The 19,952-nt window shown below is 42.6% G+C and overlaps 1 protein-coding gene across 17 annotated transcripts in view; it reads right to left on the bottom strand.

Moving 5' to 3' along the window:
- RBFOX2 (RNA binding fox-1 homolog 2) overlaps positions 1-19,952 on the bottom strand; it is a 215,200-nt gene that overhangs the window by 38,575 nt on the left and 156,673 nt on the right. The gene's annotated exons all lie outside the window — the stretch shown is intronic.

Raw genomic sequence — 19,952 nt, 5'->3', positions numbered from 1 at the left:
ACTTCATTCTCTGGCCTCCTGATTTGTCTTCCAGCTTCTGGGGTCCCCAGTGTGGGCAGAAGTGAGTCAGGAAGGGCTTCCAGTGTAGCACTTGACCCATGGACTTGAGCTGGACTGGGCCTGCCGCTCTGCAGCTGTGCGGGCTGCTGTCTTGATCTGTTTCTTCAGGGTACATATATGAGTGTCGTTGATTTTGTTTCCTTAGAAAACCCAGCCCAACATGGTCCATGCTCAAAACTCTAATCTACAACCAAAATTTACTCTTTTGTTTATTTTGTTTGACGGATTGACACAGTGGCTACAATAATGGGCTCAAATGTAAAAATGGTGAGGAAGGCACCGGAGTGGGCAGTACTTCATTCTGTTGTGCACAGGCTTACTGCTAGAGCTGGTGTGATGGCACCTGAGAACAACTAATGCAAACAAACGCTAAGTCTTTTGAATATTTAAGAGGTATAGCGGCAAATGGGAGATCAGTGAGACAGAAACACGAGGAAACATGTTGACATGCCCAAGACCACAGGGAAATATGTTAGGGTAATTGAAGACATGAAAAAAGTACCTTTATTCTCAGACTCTTAATAGTGCTATCTATTTCTAAGGTCTTTTTATTTTAAAATGACAAGTCTGTTGTGCCCAGTTGTATACTTTTGGTCTATCATATCAGGTCCTCTCAAAACGAAGGGAATAAGATACAATCTGTTAGTTCCAGAACTTATGGCTACTCTGGTGCCAAAATATGATGATGCTATTATTTATGAAGAAGAGAAATATAGTAAAAATGGGCAGTTTGTTTGAAAACGAAAGCAATTTTGTACTATGAAATGGATATATACTTTCCATATTTTATGCAATCTCAGTTAACTTTGGAACAGGGGAACCCCTCCTCCTGCAGGCCAAAGCACCTGTTTTGCACCATTAACTAACAGCTAGAAAAGGCTTTCAGGGCCCTTGCCTATTCTAGTGCCCAGTACGTAAATGCTAGACGTGCCTGTGTCTATAAAGCATGAGTGTGGGTATGCATTTGAAGCCCTGAATCTCTTAAATAGCATCCCAGGCAGGTGTCCATTTGATTTCCCCCTACATCCTCAAAAAGGATGCCATGTGAGAGGCATTTCTGATAAATATCTTAACAGGTGTGATGTATCCTAGCCATGCAAAAAGATATTTATTTTGCAGTATTCACCTGGTAAATTAAAACCCTTATGCTTTCACTATTCTCTATGAAGCACGTGCCAAATGGGGTGACTTGCTGGATGGATGAAACTAATATCCTATTCAAACATGAGCGGAACGTGTTGTGCTGCTCTTAGCATTTCAACCGAGAAAGAACCGAGTCCCGGACAGATTCCTGACCCAAAGTTCTGGCTAAAAGAAATGGAATCAGAGATACTTCTGGCTCAGAGACATAAGCAGCCATTTTGAAGTGATATTTGAGGCTCTAAAATACAAAGGACAATCACGAATAAACTCTGAACGAGCACTAGCTTCTCAACGCCAATCCAAGTGATGGCAGCATTCTAGTTCGTGCCATTCAGGCCTGCAGATGGCCGAAATGTGCAATGACACATGTGAAATTAAAGATAGCAAACAAGGGGCCAGTCATAGAGCAATGTTCTGCGAAAGTGTAAGGTTTGCAATCATCTACCTGAACACAATGCAAACTAAACAAGATAAATTCCATCCAAAGAGGAAACTCAGTTAAGTTACTCAAAAGGCAACATGGACAACATGCAGTCAAATCAATGAACACCAGTTACCACCAGTGCTCATTTACACATCTTCAAATGTGGTTTATCTTGTAGCTGGTCTCAGAAGACACTCTACAATAAAAGTCGGAAGCCACATCTGATCTGTGCAATGAGAGTCTGCCACCCCAGGAAGAGGAAAAAGGTGGCTTCTACACACTCAAGTCAGTTTGCGAGTGCTGGTGGCAGAGTGGTTATGTGTCGGGCTGCAAGACGAGCAGCTGAGCCACCAGTGGTTCTGCTGACAAAGAGGCGGCTTTGTACTCCTGAAGAGCGTTACAGTCTCAGTGTCCCAGGGGGCATTCCTACCTAGGCCTACAGGGTTGCCTTGAGTCAGAATCAACTTGAGACTGCACTGAGGTTTTTATTAATTTAATGAACAGTGGTCCATGGAACCTGAAGTCGTCTATGTGAGGTGGAAAAGCAAATGAGCACTAATGAGGACTTCACATATGCTGCCCAAGGGGCTTCTTGGTGGCTAGTTCTTTCCAGTCCGGAAGGCAAGTTTCAGGAGGTCTAGTCAGATTCGTTCATTTCCCAGCCTTGTAGTGAACACGTGTTTTTTAACTTGAAATTCTGAGTTTAAGGGAGACTTGGAAAATGAAAAATATGAGCTATTACTCCAAAATTCTCAAGCCTCCTGGTTTAAGGTAAAATTTTTAAATGAAGGTATAACCTAGGGACAAACTACACAAAGCACACGTATACAGATGGATGGACCTTCACAAAGTAAATACACTCACACAGCCAGCAAATTGGATCAAGACACAGAATTCCAGGAGCTCTCTCGGGCCCCACTGAAAGATCACCGTATCCTCACGTCCAACTCCAGAGATTAGTTCTGCCATTTTTGAGTGTACTAGCAATGAATCACACAGTATGGATTCTTCCCAGCCTGGCTTCTTTCACATGGTACTCTCTTTGTGCACCACGCGCATCATGTTGTTGTTGTTGTTATGTGCTGTGGGCTCAGTGCCGCCTCATAGGGATTCCATGCACAAGAACGAACACTGCCTGGTCCTGGGCAACCCTCACAATTGTTGTCATGCTTGAGTCCACTGTTGTAGCCACGTTGTCAGTCCATCTTGTTGAGGGTCTTCCTCCTTTGTTGCTGCCCCTCTACTTTACCCAGCATGATGGCCTTTTCTGGGGACTGGTCTCTCCTGAAAATATATTCAAAGTGTGTAAGATGGCAAAGTTTTGCCATCTTAGCCCCCAGGGAACATTTTGGCTGCGCTTTTTAAAAGACAGATGTTTGTTCTTTTACCAGCCCATGGTACTAATATTTTTCACCAGCACCATAATTCAAACCCATTGATTCTTCCTTTGTCAGTGTCTAACTTTCACAAACATGCATACATACAGTAATCCATCTGTGTAGACTAGAGAAACAAATTCATTGGCACTCATATTTATGTAAGAGTTTTATATAAAGAGTAATTGCATGTTAAGAAAACATCCCAGTCCAGATCAAGTCCATAAGTCTGATGTTAGCCTCTATGTCTTCAGACTCACGCAACACATGCAATGATGCTGAGTGCAGAAAGATAACAGACCAGTGGGTGGAAAGTCTTGTGGATCCAGTGGCGGTGGAAGCATCTCAGTGGTGGCGTGGGTTTCCCCACATGGCTCCTCCAGCTCCAAGGCTCTGATTCTATCAGTATAGCTCCATGTGGCTTGTCAACAGTAATGTGAGGCAGAGTGGGTGTCTGGCCTCCAGTGAGTTATTTATCTCCGTTGCGCCTCCAAATGAGGTCATCAAGCTGCGACCTGGTTGAGAGGCTAGACTACACATCTTCCTCAAGTTCACAGATCATATAACTGCCAAACCCTCCATTCTTATTCCCTGGTATAAATATGCAGAATTTATTCAAGTCATTTCTGGTTTCTGGCTGTGAATAATAACACAAGAGGGCCTTTAAAAGCTCATGGCAAATGGAGTAAAAAGGTAATGGAATTTCCCCACAAAAATTCCTATGGCTATTCCTGTTGCAGGTGGTGGTGTGCACATTAACAGGTATCTCTCTGGATTCCACCAATTGCTAGTGGTGGATTTACTGAGTCACGGAAATATGTATATTCAGTAAATCATTACTGCCACTTTCCCAAGACGCTGCACTAACTTACACTCCCATCAACTCCCGCGTGTGAGTTCCAGCTGCTCATAGCATTGTCATTTTTGTAGAAATGCAACTTCATGGATGTGGAGCAGCCCTGGTGGCACAAATGGTTAAGCGTCTGATCATTAGCCGGAAGGTTGGTGATGGACTCTCGGCATGCCACAGCCTTGACGGCCCCTGGAGCACTTCTACTCTGCCCACAGACTGGAGGGAAACAAACAACAAGCTGGGGGTAGTGGTTTATTACAATTTTTATTTGCACTGTCCATATCATGAATGAGGAATCCTGTTAGCACTGTCCTCTGAAAAGTCAATGGTTTAGACCCACCAGCTGCTCTGTGGAAGAAAGACGTGGCAGTCTGCTCTCTAAGGATTTACAGCCTTGGAGACCCTATGGGGCTATTCTGTGTCATCTATGATCGCTCAGCTGTAATACTCCCTGGCATTAGCTTTGATAGTTAATGAAGCTCATCTTTGATGTGTTTATTGGACATTTTGATATCTGCTTTTGTGAAATGCCTGTGCAGATCCTTGGCCCATTTTACAATAAGATTGCTTGCTTTTGAATGGCTGATTTGCAGTTGTTGTTGGTTAATTTTAGATGAATTCTTTTTATAAGCACAAGTGTTCTACAGTCAAAGCCTCAGACTTTGAGCATCAGTATTTTCATTTGGTGGTGTCATCACCTGAAATTGATCTCCCACCAAACTGGGCTAATTCAAAGTCCCCATTTGCCCCTTTTCTGTTTGCATGCTCAAATACCCTCACTTGTTTGACTGCAGTGAAACCCATGAGCGCCGACTCCTCAGCTCTCCATCTCTAAGTCCTCACATCTCTTTCTAGTCAACCTGGGTTTTAGAAGCAGTCTTTGCAATGACTCGCCCAGGTTGAACCTGCCTATCAATACTGCAATGCTGAATGCACCCAACCATCAATTTCATAACAGCACAGCTTGTGTTATCACACTCTACTTTATTATGCTTATCAAATAACCTTGCATCAAGCAAGTCTACCAGCGCCATTTTTCTACCAGCATGTGCTCATTTTGGGTCTCTGAGCCACACCAGTAATTCTTGTAATCTTTCGAACACTTCAGTAATGTGATCACACACGTACAGACAATAAGAATAGTGCAAACAGTACTTTTACATGCATTGTGAAACCAGAAATTCACGTGGCTCATTTCATTGTGACTTTGGCTTTATGGCAGTGGTCTGCAACTGAACCTGAGGGATTGCTAAGGTGTGCCTGTAAGCCTGCACCTGGGCAGGGAGCTCGCACTAGAGAAAGAGGATTCCACGGGTGACTGAATCGCATCACACACAGATGGTGACCAACCTAAGCCTCACCAGTTAACTGATGTACCCACTTTCCACAAATTCTTGTTCTAACTTGCTTTATTCTCTTCAAACCTCAGATCCTTCCTTCCTTCCACTTATATACTTTTGTTGAGAAATGGGAATTTCCTGGAAAGAGCTACCATTTATTGAGTCCATGCTTTATGCCAGGCCCTGATCTAAGCCTTTTAATAATGATTATTATTTAAAGTGTTTCCTAGTTGCCAAGCCCTGACCTAATTTTACAAAAGTTAATGAATTCTTTCAACAGTTCAAGAGTCCTAAGCAGTCATTACATTTACCCCCATCTCTCAGTTGAGGGGTATAAGCAGGATGCCATTTGCAGCAGCAGTCTGGGGAGCAGAAAGACAGCCTGAATGTGACGGAGCAAGGACTCGAAGCCAGGTGATGTGGTGGCTCCGGAGCACATGGTCGTTTTCACACCACATATACTGGGGTAGGAGGTTCAGGGGAGCTTCAAAGAGAGTTCATGTAAAAATGGAGTGAAAAGATTGTTTTCCAGGCACTTTCTGACCTCCCCTCTTGCACTGTGGCACTGCCCTCCCCCCCCCCGAATGTATACTCTTAATCATTGTACTAGGTATTTTACTTTAATTCTCACATTAACGCGCTGAGGAAGGTACCTGCATCTTCAATGTCAGAAGAAGAAACAAAGGTCACAAAGTAAGCACCTTGGTAGAAATTCAAAGCTGGACATCCCAAATGTCTCCTCCCACACACATCCTCTTGTCTGTTCTTCTCAGGAGGATGGGGAATGTGTGTGGACCCCACTTGCTCTTATCTTCTGACCTGGATCTGAAGGAGCAGTACGGTCTGCGTGCATGACTAGGTGGCTATTGGAGGGGTGACGTGTGTTCTGTATCTTTAAAGAGGAAGGGGGGCATCAGGCTACGAAGGTAAGGGGAGGGTGTGGGGGGGAGGGAAGGAACACCAGCAAGGGCAGGATAAACATTACTTAGGAAGCCTTAAGTGGTATGGCACAAAACCTGAGGGGTGCACACACCAAAATCATGACTAGTAAACAGAAAGGTTGGCAGTTCAAACCATCCATAGGTGCTTTGGAAGACTGGCCCTGTGATGTACGTCCGAAAGATCACCAGAACACCCAATGAAGCACAGTCTACTTTGAACACTCAGGGTCGCCAGGAGTTGGGATCAACATGAGGACAAGTATCAGTGGCAGCATAGAGGCAGAAACAAAAATTACAGGAAATTGGATTTCCCATTCAACATGATCTACTTTTAAGTTTATCCCAGAGGAGATGACCAGGAGTCCTAGTGGCATAGTGGGTTGCAAGTGGCACTGCAAACCACAAGGTAGCAGTTCAAAACCACCAGCTGCTCTGGGGGAGAAAGATGAGGCTGACTGCTCCCTTAAAAAGTTAGTCTCGCAAACCCACAGGGTTACTTCTACCCTGTCCTATGAGTTGGAATTAACTCGATGGTAGTGAGTTTTGAAGGAACAGAGACTCCTATTGATTTGAAAAGAGACAAACTGGGGGAGAAACAAACAAACGAAAAAAAGAGTTTTAGGTTTTATGTTTGTGAAAAGTGGACAACAAATTGTTCTTGGAAAAATCAGTCTACCCATCATCGGTGTACTTTATTTTCTCCTGTAAGCTGCTGAGCAACTTTACTGATTATAAAAACCTCCTCCTAAGGGTCTGTTTTCCTCTTCTGTGGTCATTCCCTGGTCCAGTTTCTCTGCTGGGCAGAGGATGAAACACAAGACGGGGGTCTGTTTACTGATGGGTTACAGCACAGACTGGCAGCAGCAGCAGCAGCACTCTGATGCAATCATGACTAAAGTCTGTTTGTCCCCCTTTCAAACAGCCGTCTTCCTAAGCCAGGGGTCACTGGCTGTCAGCATTACAGAGGAGCGTAGGACCTTTTATATTTACAAATGATCAGGTTTTGGGTTGCAAAATCTCCCTAAAAATGAGGGTTAAAAATGTTGTGTGTGTGTGTAGGGGGGAGTATGACCCCAACTTTGCATTTGAAGATGATTTGGGTTTATAGAACTATCCATTTCTCCTCTTGCTCTTTGTGGCAGACATTTCTTGCTTTCACTTCTGAGAACTGTCAGGGGAAGGGAAAGAAGGAAATTCAACCTAGAGCAGCAAGTTTAAGTCATGGCATTTTAAGGCTAGTTGGGCTGGGTATAGATTCTAGGTTGAAACAATTTTTTGGGGGGGATTTTGAAGTCAGCCCTCATATTTTTTCATAGAGGGGCTGCTATGAAACTAAAAACCATGAAGGTTTCTGTGAGTTCGTGTGTGACTCTTTGACTGTTTAGGTTCTGTTGCACTAGTCCTGACTCCTATGGTCTCTGTACAACACAATGAAAGATGCCTGGTACTGCACCATCCTCACGGTTTTTGCTACGTCTGAACCCATTGCTGCAGCAACCAATCAATGAATCTCCTGGAGGGTCTTCCTCTTCTTTGATGGCCCTTTACTTTACCAGACATGATGCACGATGCCTTTCTCTAGGGTCTGGCTCCCGCTGATAACGTAGCCAAAGTATGTACGACAGAGTCTCATCACCCTCTCTTTCAAGAGGCATTCTTGTAGGATCTGTGATTATCTCGTGCTTTAAGATTTCATAATGATATGTCTTATGTAGGTTTATTTTGCTTTCATCTGTTTTGTGAACATTGCACGATCTCTTACCATTTGGAAATGAGCATTTTCTAGTCCTGGGAAATTTTCTTCAATTATTTAACAGATGATTCGTTCTGGTATTTGCATCACTAAAAATTGGGTATCCTAGAACAGTTCTCGAATTCTTATTTTTTATTTTGATCTATTTTCTGGTAAATAGGTCCCAGAAACCTGACCTAAGACCTTTGGGACTAAATGTCCACCAGATTTTAGGCTTTTTAGAATTTCAGAAAGGCAATACGGCACATGACTCATTGAATACCTTCACTGAAACCTGAGGCAGTGATTAAAACATATTTTTATGATTTACATATTTAATAGGATTTTTATAAATATTCAGAAAAGAATTCAAAATGACTACAAATAGGTGCTGCAAATTTAGAAAAATCAGTTGGCTTGCAAAACTTAGTGAATTTGGGGACTGAGTAAGAGAATGTAAGCTTTTATTTCTTCAATCCCATTGTCCATCCCTTCGGTGAAATTTCTCATTCTGTTGTCCTGTATTTAATTTCAAGGGCTCAGTTTTTGCCTCTGGATTCTGAGCCCCTTCTCTTTCTGAGTTCGGGCTGCGTTTGAAATGCGCAGTCAGTCCATGAGAGAAAGACTGGACTTTCTACTCCTGTACAGAGTCTCGGAAACCCACAGGGGCAGTTCTACAGTTCTAACCTGTCCTGTGGGTCACTATGAGTCTTCATCGACTCGCTTGCAGTCAGTTTGGATTTGGGAAAGGAACAGAAGGTGGTTCCTGTTTCCTGCACGCCCACCATCCCCCCAAATGTCCTTTGGTTTGTGTTTCTACTCTCCATGTTGCAGGTTTCTTTCAGGTATCCTAGAATCCCAAATTGTCTGCTCGTGATTATGAGTGGAGGGGGAGGATGGCTAAAAGCTGGTGGGCGTTCTGAGTGTGTGGATGGATGGATGACTTCGTGATTTGTTCCAGGTGGAGCTGGGTTAACCCTCAAACTGCATTATCTCTAAACTCGTTCCTCGTCTGTTTATCAGGTTCCCCCAGAGAAGAGTCTTCATCTAGCTGGCGTTACCAGTTTCTAGACGCCCAACCTCTGTAGTGTGAACAGAACTGTTTCTCATTTTTTTCCTCCTACCGGCTTAGGAATCAGCTCACTTGTGTCTCTTAAATTAGCTATTAATTGGCCACCTGGCTCCATTTACAAAATTATGCTGTAGTCTCTTCTGATTTTTGCAGGTTTATCTTCCTAAAACATTACAGCCACAAAAGCCACCCATTGCAGTGTTAGGGAGCTTTCAGGAGGAAGCAAAATCTAGATGCGTGTACTCAAAAGTAATCTGGACCCCAAAATGAGTGTCTAATAAGATCTTTCAAAACTGTATGTATATTGTTTAAGACAGTAAGTTTGCTTGTTTTCATTGACCTATATAAAATCTTTTGGAAACCCTGTTTTCAAAATAAGCATCTTTGTGTCTCAAATGAAGGAAGGTCTTCTCAATCCAAACATAGAAAACTGAGGGAGAATAAACAGAAGCCCTTGGGAATGAGACAACATTATTAATTAAGAGCAAATCTAAACATACAAAGGAATTAATGACCCTCCCATCCCCCCAACAAATCTGCTTTTTAGAGCACAGAACTACTTTAGATGAAGTTGAGGGTGATTTAATATATTTGGGGGTAAAGAACATATCATAGTAACTGTGATGGAAGATACTGGAGATTTGATTCTGGAACCCCAAAAATGACATTAATGAAAAACTCGTGAAATGTGAGTTTTACCTAGTATATCCTAATAGAGCTTCTTATTTCAGAGTTCTGAAAATTCTACCTCAGTTATGTTAGATCTTAACATTTGGAGAAACTGATTGAAAGTTATTCAGGAATCTTCTGTACTATTTTTTTCAATTTTATCACAAGTTTATAAAAACAACAAGAAGTATTTTGGGATGTCAACTTCTATACATTCCAAATCCTAGAGAAGAAGGTGTGGTAGTTACATGATCTGGTGCCAGTCTGAGACTATTAAGAGTGAAGGGGTGGGGTTTAGCCTGTCAATCAAGTTGCTGCTTGATGACCTCATTTGGAGGTGCTACGAGGATAAATGGTTCCCTGGGGGTGGGACACAGACACTCTGCTTCGTATTCCTGGTGACAAGACACATGGAGCTAAGCTAGAGCCCTGAGCTGGAGGAGCCACGTGGAAACTCACGCCAGTGTTGAGATGCTTACACTGCCACTGGATCCCCAAGACTCCACCCACTGGCCTGTGATCTTCCTACATTCACCATCATTGCATGTGTTTTGTGAGTCTGAGAAGGTCATTGCATGTGTTTTGTGAGTCTGAGAAGGACTTTACAGATTGGTATCGGACATATGGGCTAATAACGGACTTATGGACTTGATTGGACTGGGCTGGGATGTTTTTACAAGATTCAATTGCTGTTGTATGTAAAGCTCTTTCTTACACACATATGAATGTCACTGGATCTGTATCTCTGGTCTATGTGGACTAACACAGAAGGTAGTAACACAAATAATGTTTAGTTGGTTCATGATGATATAGGGGTGCTACAGTAAATAAATTCTTATGTTTGCATTCAAAATGTAGGTTAGAACGTTTAGAGACGTCAGAAGGGGGGAGAAAAGTCCATTCATTTCACATTATTAGCATAGGGAAGGAAAAAAACCTCATTTAATCTAATACTGCCATTATTTATTCTAAAATTAGATACGGCTTAACTTGTAAAACGCTTGTTCAGACAAAAATGGTCAACTACGTAGTGTCCTCTCCTGCAGCATGTGCTCCAGAGACCTCAAGGCACGAGGGACAGCAGAAGAAAGGACGCCACGTTAGGCTCAAGGTCTTCAGGGGTGAACTTCACACAGGGCTTGGAAGTGAATCCTCTTTGTAGGATGAATCGGACATTTTCTCAGTAGTACGGAGCCAGGCCTCGTGAGTGTTAGAGACATAGTTTGGAAAAGAAATGACTGATTAAAGGATCCCCTGGGTCATCAAGCTGATTTTGACTATAGCGACCCTATACAGGGGTTTGAGGCTGCAAATCTTTATGGGAGCAGACAAAGATTTTTATCTTTCTCCCACAGAGCGACTGGTGAGTTTAAATTGCCAACCTGGTCGTAAGCATCTGAGCCTAATCCATGGCACCACCAGAACTCCTGTATCAAAGGATATACCAACTGCTAAAAGGAGAGTTGCCATGAGTCGCATGCAATCATCATGCAATTCATCTAACACTGAAATTAGGCAATTATAACAAAGTTTTCATTACAGATACTTTTCAGATCAAAATTTACATGAAAGTAAAACATCATTTTTTATATCACACAATTCTACATCTGAATGATTCAAGTTTACATAAAACAAAACTGATCTATTTTAGAGTTAAGAAATTCATATAGTCCCTAAGCAGTTTCAAGAACATATGAACATTGTGTGTGGCATACTGCAGAGTTAATCCCAACTCATAGCAACCCTATTGGACGGAGCAGAACTGCCCCAGAAGGTTTCCCAGGAAGCCGAATACTCTGTCTTCCACAGAGCAGCAGGGGACTTTGAGCCCTTTCTTGGGCTAGCCGCTGAGTAAAAGCACCAGAACTCCTGTCCGCTCAAAGACTTTAAAGACATGCTCACTATGAATTTCAGAGGGAGAACCTAGCTGCTTTCTCCAAGCATATCTTTTATGTGTCATTAATTTATTTATTAGTTCATTCATTCATTCAGTTTTGAAGCCCTGGCTATAAAATTCACTTTGAAAACCATTGCTCCAATCAGAATAACTCTCAGGGTGCGAACTCTGAGGGTGTGTGGGAAGAAATGGCAACAGAGAAAAAGAGAGAATACTGGATACTCTATTAAGTGTACATCATCTTACAAGTTGATAGCACTTTCATTACATTGAAATAATTTTTACTAATAATTATAACCAAACCCCACTGCCATTGAGTGGATTCCAACTTACAGCAATTCTTACATAAGATTTCTTAGGCTGTAAATGTTTACAGGAGTAGATAGCCTCAACTTTCTCCTGTGAAGTAGCTGCTAAGTTTGAACTGCTGACCTTGTGGCTAGCAGTACTATGCTTACCCAACAGTGCCATCATATTGGCTGAGCACCAATTAGGTGCTCCACAGTGCACTAAGTACTTTGTATTCATTTTCTCATTTAGTCCTAAAATTAACTCTGTGAAAATGGTACTATTACCATCAGCTTTACAGGTGAGAAAAATAAGCTTTAGAGTTCCAATTTTCTCATGGTTGCATATTTAGTAAATGGATAAAACTGGGAGCTGCACCCAATTCAATCTGGCTTCCATCATATTTTTCTAAAAAATGACATCTTATCCCCAATGCTAATCTCCACCAGACTATTTCATAGTGTTAAAATAACATACGGATCACAACACTCATGACATACTGAATATAAAATTATTTTGTCTAATGCCACACTCAAAATTGTATTTTTTAGACATAGAAAATTAAGTTTAGATTTATTTAGAGAAATTCCCTAATTGTGGAAAATGACTTTTAGATTCAATTATTTAGATTGAGTTATTTTCAAGAGGTAAATGCTTAAGGATTTCTTTTGTGACTGACTCTTGCTATGAGACAAGCTAAATTCCCGAAATCCAGTTCTGTTGGGCATTTAAATATAAGCTAAGCTATTCTGCAATGAATAATTAAATTTCCTTCTGAAAGTATCAAGGTCGATTTTCTCAGTGGATCAAAGTGCTATAAAAAGGAATTAAGAAAGACAACATTGGTTTATATAATTTGATCAGGTGCTGAATTTCCAATATTGTACTCTGAAATAAACACCACAGCAATTCACTTATGCTGCTTTCTAACCAGGAGTAAGAAGTATATAAAAATCATATGCACTATGTAACTGAATCATTTGAAAATTATTTTAACATCCACTTCAGAACAAGAGAAAGCTGTTGGTAGGTCCCAGCTGGTGTTCGTAGGTTTAAAGTTGAAAAGTAAATGGAAATTACTGTAGACCATCTCTATGGATGTCTACAATTTTTATCATCTCCATGGGGAAGTAGAAAAAAAGCACTTGACCCCAAATCAATCCTTAATGTTCTCTGCCTAGCCCCAAATTGTGAGAGCTGCAAGGGTCAGCAGAATACAGCTTTCCAGTTTCTTATTATACTTTACTTCCAGCATCTTTACTGGGAGGAAGGGGATGTGGGCACAGGTGGGCAATAATAAATAAATGAAGCCACGTGAAACAAAAGTAGCAAGAAAGCCCCGCGGTGAACCTTATTAACCTGTGCTGACCGGATATCCATGGACTCACAGCACCGGCCCATGCACCCATGCCTGGTGCCAGGTGGTTTTCTGCAGCAACTCCTGCATTTCCAGTCTAGGTTCTAGATTCCTTATAGACTTAGCTTTGAAGGCTCACGGACATCAAAGCTTCAGAGCTAGAGAGGATAAGCAGCTATCGTTAAGGGTAAATCGGTTAAAAAAAAGTATGGCTACTTTGTGTAGGATCAATGTCCTGTCCCTTTTATGACTTCTTTGAGCAGGAAAAGAGGGCCTTTCTTGGGGAAGCAGATGGTTGAATGAACGAACCCTTTGTAGTTCAAGGCCTCTATTTCTGGCCTGGAAATCAAACATGCTAATAATACCTATGTTTCCAGCTGACCCAGAGATATATGTTGTGAAAGAAGGATTTTGGCCTTATTTTTTTCTATGTCTCAAAAGTCTTGTAGCCCTGTGAAGGGATCTAACTTCTTGTGCTATACTTTGAGTGGGCTGTCACAATGCAGGGCACCAGTGTTATCAGATAAGGGAGTCCCCTGGGAATTCGGGCAGACTAATCTGTGAACTATCTGAACCAAAGTACAAGAAAACTAGCCTCCACTTCAGAGAAAAGTGCGTGGCTGGGGCCTGTTTTCTTCATTTCCAAGTGCGCACAGAGGTTCACCAACATGAATGGGTCTAAGATCTAGAGATGGACCTGATCTAGACTAGATAAAGTAAGGTGGGTCATTCAGCTATTCCCTCAAACCTGCTTTCGACCCACTAACAACTCTATTCAAATATTTCAACTTTCTACAGCAAAAAAATGTCAAGTTTTTTGACTTTATATTCAAAGTCCTCCATAATTTAGCCTTTACCACTTCTCCTACTGGGCATTATTAATGAAAAGCCCTTTGTCGCAACTAAACTAACTACGCTCAGGACTTTCCATTTACTGTATGTACATCCTACTTAGAATGTTGCTGTTGCTAGCGGCCATGGAGTCGGTTGCGGCCCATAGCGACCCTGTGTAAAACAGAACAAAACACTGCCTAATCCTTCACCATCCTCGCAAGTGCTTTGTTTAAGCTCGTGGTGTCAGCCATTGGATCAATCCATCTAGTGGAGTGTTTTCCTCTTTGTCGCGGACTAATAATATGATGTCCTTATCCAGGGACTGCTTCTCTAACATTCTGGGCTTGGAATCCCTTTCTCCTCAGGGTCAAGGTAAGCATGGGTTTAACTCAGTACCCCATGGGCAACAGTTGTACATATTTTCCACCACATTAAAAGAGAAGCCCTAAATTATGTGATAACTGTTAAATTAGGAAGACCTTTCATTTAAGTGACAGAATCAATAATGTGTTATGCTTTTTAAGCAAAGAATTCTAATTAAGTCAAACCTGGAAAGCACAACTTTACAATTATGTGGAGGAATGAATGCAGGATTAATGGAACAGCTACCTGTGTTGGTGTGCCGTTGTTTTTGTTTTTGTTTTTAACAGTATACGAGGGGGTACACCCCCCAAAAAATGGAGTCTTTTTTTTTAAACAAAGCTATGTATTTAAAACAATTTTTTTAAACAAAACAATCTTATCAACTTCAAAGCACTCTCCATTACACTTAATACATTTGTCAAATCTGCGATTTCATTCTTGGACACATTTCTTAAGCTCATCTGTTTGGATGGCTGACAGCGCCTGTTGTCAATCACTGTCCTTTCATGTCCCTCTTCATTCGAGGAAACAAAAAGAAGTCACACTGAGCAAGGTTGGGTAAGTCAGGTACATGGGGCAAGAGAGGCATGCTGTGTTTTGCCCAAAACTGGCACATTGAAATGGCTGCTTGAGCAGGTGCATTGTCATGGTGGCAAAACCAGTACCCGGTCTGCCACAAATCAGGCCGTTTTGAGTCATACACTTTTAGCAATCTTTTCAGAACCTCTAAATAGAAAGCTTGTAACAGTCTGACCTGGTGGAATGAACTCCAAATGCACTATCTCCCTCACATCAAAAAAACCCCAATAACACTGGTCTTTTGGGGCGTATCCCCTTCAATTCCTGACTGATACCTTACTAGGAATCAGTGACAGATGCTTCACTAGGCCTTTATGCACTTTTTTCCTTCTAAAGCACTGATAAAACATTCCATTTATGTACCTGTGGGGCGATAAAAAGAGGACAAACAAGGGTTCCTGACCTCAAGAAAAGTATAATTCAATAATCTCAAAAGAGTTCAAATAAACCTCATTTTTGAAAATTATTCACGGGAGCTTGCCTATACTTCAAACACCATGGCTATTTATGCCTGCGGGCATTTGGAAGGCTCAGTAAGCCTATAGGCCGGGAGTCCTTTCTTCTCGGCAGGAAGGCTCAGCATCATGAAGCCTCTGCAGCCCTAGGGGGGAGACCGTAACTGCCGCCTCTTTTGCTAATGCACAGTATGGGACCAAGTGACAGCAAAACCCAGCTCTCTTCTTAAGAGCAGAAGCAGCTCCTATTCCAGTTTACCTATTTCAAAAACACAAACTCCATATTTCACGACTTATTTTCCATTTTTTTTTAGATGAGAAGCCTTTGCCTTTTGGTCTTATCAAGATAAGACAATCCAACAGTAACAAGATCTACACTGAAGTGTGACTGCAGCACAGTGATAAATGGCACAATTACATGACATCAATAAGGACAACTGATTTAAAAAGACCTATGTGGTGTGGCTAACTGTATCAGCAGTTCGAACTCACTAGCTAACTGCTCTGAGGGAGAGATGAGGCTTTCCACTTTTAAAGACTTATAGCCTCAGAAACCCACAGGGGCAGTTCTGTCTTACAGGGTGACTCTAAGTCAGAATCAACTCCATGGCAGCGAGTTTGGACTCCCCACCACAAGTTCAATGATTTAAATCCACCAACCACTACTCGCTTAGTGGGAGACAGTGGAGGCTATCTATTCCCATCAAGAGGCATAGCCTCTGAAACCCTACAAAAAGTCACTCTAAGTCAGAATTAACTCGGTGGGACTGGTTTTAGTTTTTTGTGGGACGAAGGAGGGGTTTGAGCCGGTTAAAAAATCAATTATTTTAGAGAAGTATTCAGAGAAGTAGTTTGCAAAGCGTTTTTTCTTTCACTACAACTCTCTGATCAGGGAGGCACTGGGAACCTCATTTAATAATGATAAAATGAGCTATGTGAGGCACAGTTAGTAATAAGGCCATCATCTTTGATCCGTATTCTTGGACTCATGCAATCAGCTGTCAGATCCTGTGTATCTATCTCCATCCCTTCCCCTATAAGGCGCCTTCACAGCTGCTCAGATCAGCCCCACCTGATCAACTCCGAGCTTTAAGGTTCTTTTCCGAATCAGTCTCCCCGTTTTTCTACTCATCCACAAAAGAAAAATTTTCTGGGAGAACAATTTCTGATAATTTCCTTACTCAAAACCCTTCAATAAAGTCCACATCACCCAGCCTGGCATGCAATCTCCTTCCCATCTCCGCTCCGCTGACCTCCCACCTTACTCCCTGCCTGTCTCCACCACATCAAAGCTCAGTCAGATAGGAAACATGCTTTTGCTCAGACATTTTGATCTTTCTCATCTCTCCTCTTTGCTTTAAGAACTACCTTTAACTCTTCCTGTAGCACCTCTGTATCTTCAAATTCTAATCACTCTTAAGACCCAGATCAAAGCCTCTCTACTAAGCGCTTCAGCATTTTTTCCTCAGAACACCCTTGGCATACCTGTACCTTGCTCCATTTCCCCGTCCAAGAAATATCTATCAAACGTAACCTTTAAGTGCCAGGCACTACGAAGTGTCATGGGATGCTAAGTGGAACAGTTTACCCAGGGGGAGTCACGTAAGAACGCCATGCCTTAGAGGCGTTACAAAAAGTGGACAGCTTAGGATTCTACACAAGCCTTAATGAAGGATACCATATATAGTCGAGTATAAGCCGACCCGAATATCAGCCGATGCACCTAGTTTTACCACAAATGCATTAACAATGTGCTGAACACTGGGCTTATACTTGAGTGTATATGGTAATTAAAGAAAGCTTCCTAAAAGAGATGACACGTGGACTGAGTGGACAAAAAGGATGTACAAGTGTCTGCGAGGAGGACCGATTACTATGCACACAGCCTTCTGCTGGGGTGTAGATGGGGAGGTACAGAGGGGAAAGTATGGATTTACAATTCCCCAACTGTAATAAGCAAATCACTTTATAGCCCATCATAAGTACTGCTCGCGAAAGCAATTTTTAAACTGGAAACTGCTACATAATTTTAAGGTATCAGTAGTAAGTTTCTAAATAACAATGTACCCTAGCCACCTTTTGAAGAAAATTGGCCACAGGAATGATCAAACTCCACCTCTTTATAAAAAACTTTAAATCATTTTATTGGGGGTCTTACATATATTAAAATGATCTATAAATCAATTACATCAAGCACTCTTGTGCTTATGCTGCCATAATCATTTTCAGAACACTATCTTTCTACTTGAGCCCTTTATTATCAGCTCCTCCTTTTTCCCTCCCTCCTCCACCCTCCCGCCCTTGTGAACCCTTGATAAATTATATATTATTATTGTTTCATATTTTACACTGTCCGCTGTATCCCTTCACCCATGTTTCTGTTGTCCGTGCCCCCTAGGGGACGATACCCATCATTGCTATCGGTTCCCCCTTTCTCCCCCTCCTCCCCCTACCCTGATGGTGTTGATATTCCCATCACTGTTTCTGAGGGGTTTATCTATCCTGGCTTCTGTGTCAGACCCTTTTAAAGAGACATACAAAGAGTAAAAATTTAACTTTAAAAATTATATTTTATCTATAATGCTGTCAAATTTGGGCTTTATGATTTACGGCTCAGCTTATCTCTACACACACACACACACACACACACACACACACACACACATAGTTAAACACCGAGCAGAGACTTCACATGCACATTTAAAATGTGCGTGCAAAAGGTTTTTATGGAGTGTCTCTCACCCACGTTTCCAGCGACTTGCTAAAACCACAGATGCTGTACAGAGAGAGCCCTGCTGGCATCGCGGGTTTATGTGTGGGGCTGCTGACTGCGAGGCTTTCTGTTTCCTTAAAGATTTTCCGCCTTGGAAACCCAAAGGGGCAGTTCTTCTCTGTCCTACGAAGTCACTATGAATTGGAATTGACTCAGCCGTGGGGTTCGGTTGGTGCTATCTTCGTTTACTGGCTAACTCAAAGAATATTCTAGCTTGTGCATGTACTGGTGCTAACAACAGCTGAGGGAAAGTGCAATTCTGAGAGTCACCAACACGGAGAGAAGAGAGTTGGGCAGTGGTGAGAAGAGACACAGTCTCAGTGAAAAGGACGATGGTGTGATTTCGGGAAAGACTTTCTGGCTATGCAGGCACGAGGAGGCCAGTGAAATCTCAACTCGGAACAGAATGACAACAGGACAGGACAACTGGACAAAATCCTCAAAGCGACCACCTCGGGTACTGGAAGTCAAGCAAAGCTAGGTAAGTAGAGAGAGTTCTTGGAAAAGTCAAAAGCATAAGGAAGCTACAAGCACAGCGCTCGCTTGAGGCTGCTCCCAAACTCCACCCCCACCCCCACCCACTGAAGGGGCTCACTGGAGTGATGGGGAGAGTGTCAGAAAACTCACTGCCTGGTCTGCTCAAGTTGGCAACCTTATAGAAACCTACCCAGAAAGACGGAGCTCTGGCTTGAGGTTGTAGTCAAACTGGGGTGAGTGGTGAATCAGTAAGCAATCTGGGAAGGGACATGCTCTCCTCACTTCCTGTCTGACTGTCCAACTAAATGGAGGAGACAAGAGAAGTCCCAACAGAAAGAAAAGCCCAGGCAGAACCTGACATGGGCTCCCAAGCCGAGAGAGAGATGGATTAGGAAAAGGGGTCAACTTGCCATGCCCCACCATCTGCCCATGGCGATAGCCGTTGTGCACTGCTGGGGTGAGTGACTCATGGTGACCCCATGTGACCAAAGGAGAACTGCCCTACAGGGTTTCTAAGCTGTAACCTTCTCGGGAACAAGGCGCCAGGTTGGACTCACCAACCTTTGGGTCAGCAGGCCAGTGCTTTAGCTGATGTGCCACCAGGGCTCCTTTGGTGATGACAAGCACCTTTGAATCGCACCACCCCGTGAGGTTGGCAATATTACCATTTACTTATGAGAAAGCCAAGAAAGAGGAAGACCAAATAACTAATCTTTCTGAGGAGGGGCCAACTTGGACTCGGGCCCAAGCCATCTGGCAGCAGAACTGGATGTAGTGATGAGGGAAATAAAGAAATAATGACTCTCCTAGGTTTACCTTAAGCAGTTGGGTGACTTTATTAGTATAGTTTACTAAAGATGGGGAAAAAATTAATGCAGAAACACATTTTGGGGAGAAAATTAAAGGTGGTTTTACCAAGTTTAAAATGCCTGGTAGACATCCTGAGGGAAGATGTCAAATTGTCAATTGGATCACTGAGTTTGATATTTCAGGAAAAAGTGTGGACTAAAAATATGTGTTTGTGGGTCACTCGCCTACATGTGCTTCTTGAGTCAAGAGCCTCTTTGTGGACAGGATGTAAAATATGAGGACAAGGGGTGCCAAGACTCAGTACTGTAATACTGTGCACAGGTCAGCAGAGAGGCGCCGCACACAGAACAGCAGTGCTCAGGGGTCAGGAGAGCAGCAGACGTCCTCCTGGGAGCAGTGAGGGGAGGGGTGCCGGTGCTGCTGAAGGGACTGGCCTCCTCCTGACTGTTCTTCTCCCCCATTGCACTCACCTTGGTGTAGTGTACTGTCTGTCTCAGGCTAGGCTTTCA

This window comes from Echinops telfairi, unplaced genomic scaffold (assembly GCF_000313985.2).
Source record: "Echinops telfairi isolate 266 unplaced genomic scaffold, ASM31398v2 ScPeMD7_2;HRSCAF=8, whole genome shotgun sequence".
NCBI lineage: Eukaryota > Metazoa > Chordata > Mammalia > Afrosoricida > Tenrecidae > Echinops > Echinops telfairi.
Note: the sequence above shows the minus strand (reverse complement) of the source record. Positions and strands in the feature narration are given on the sequence as shown.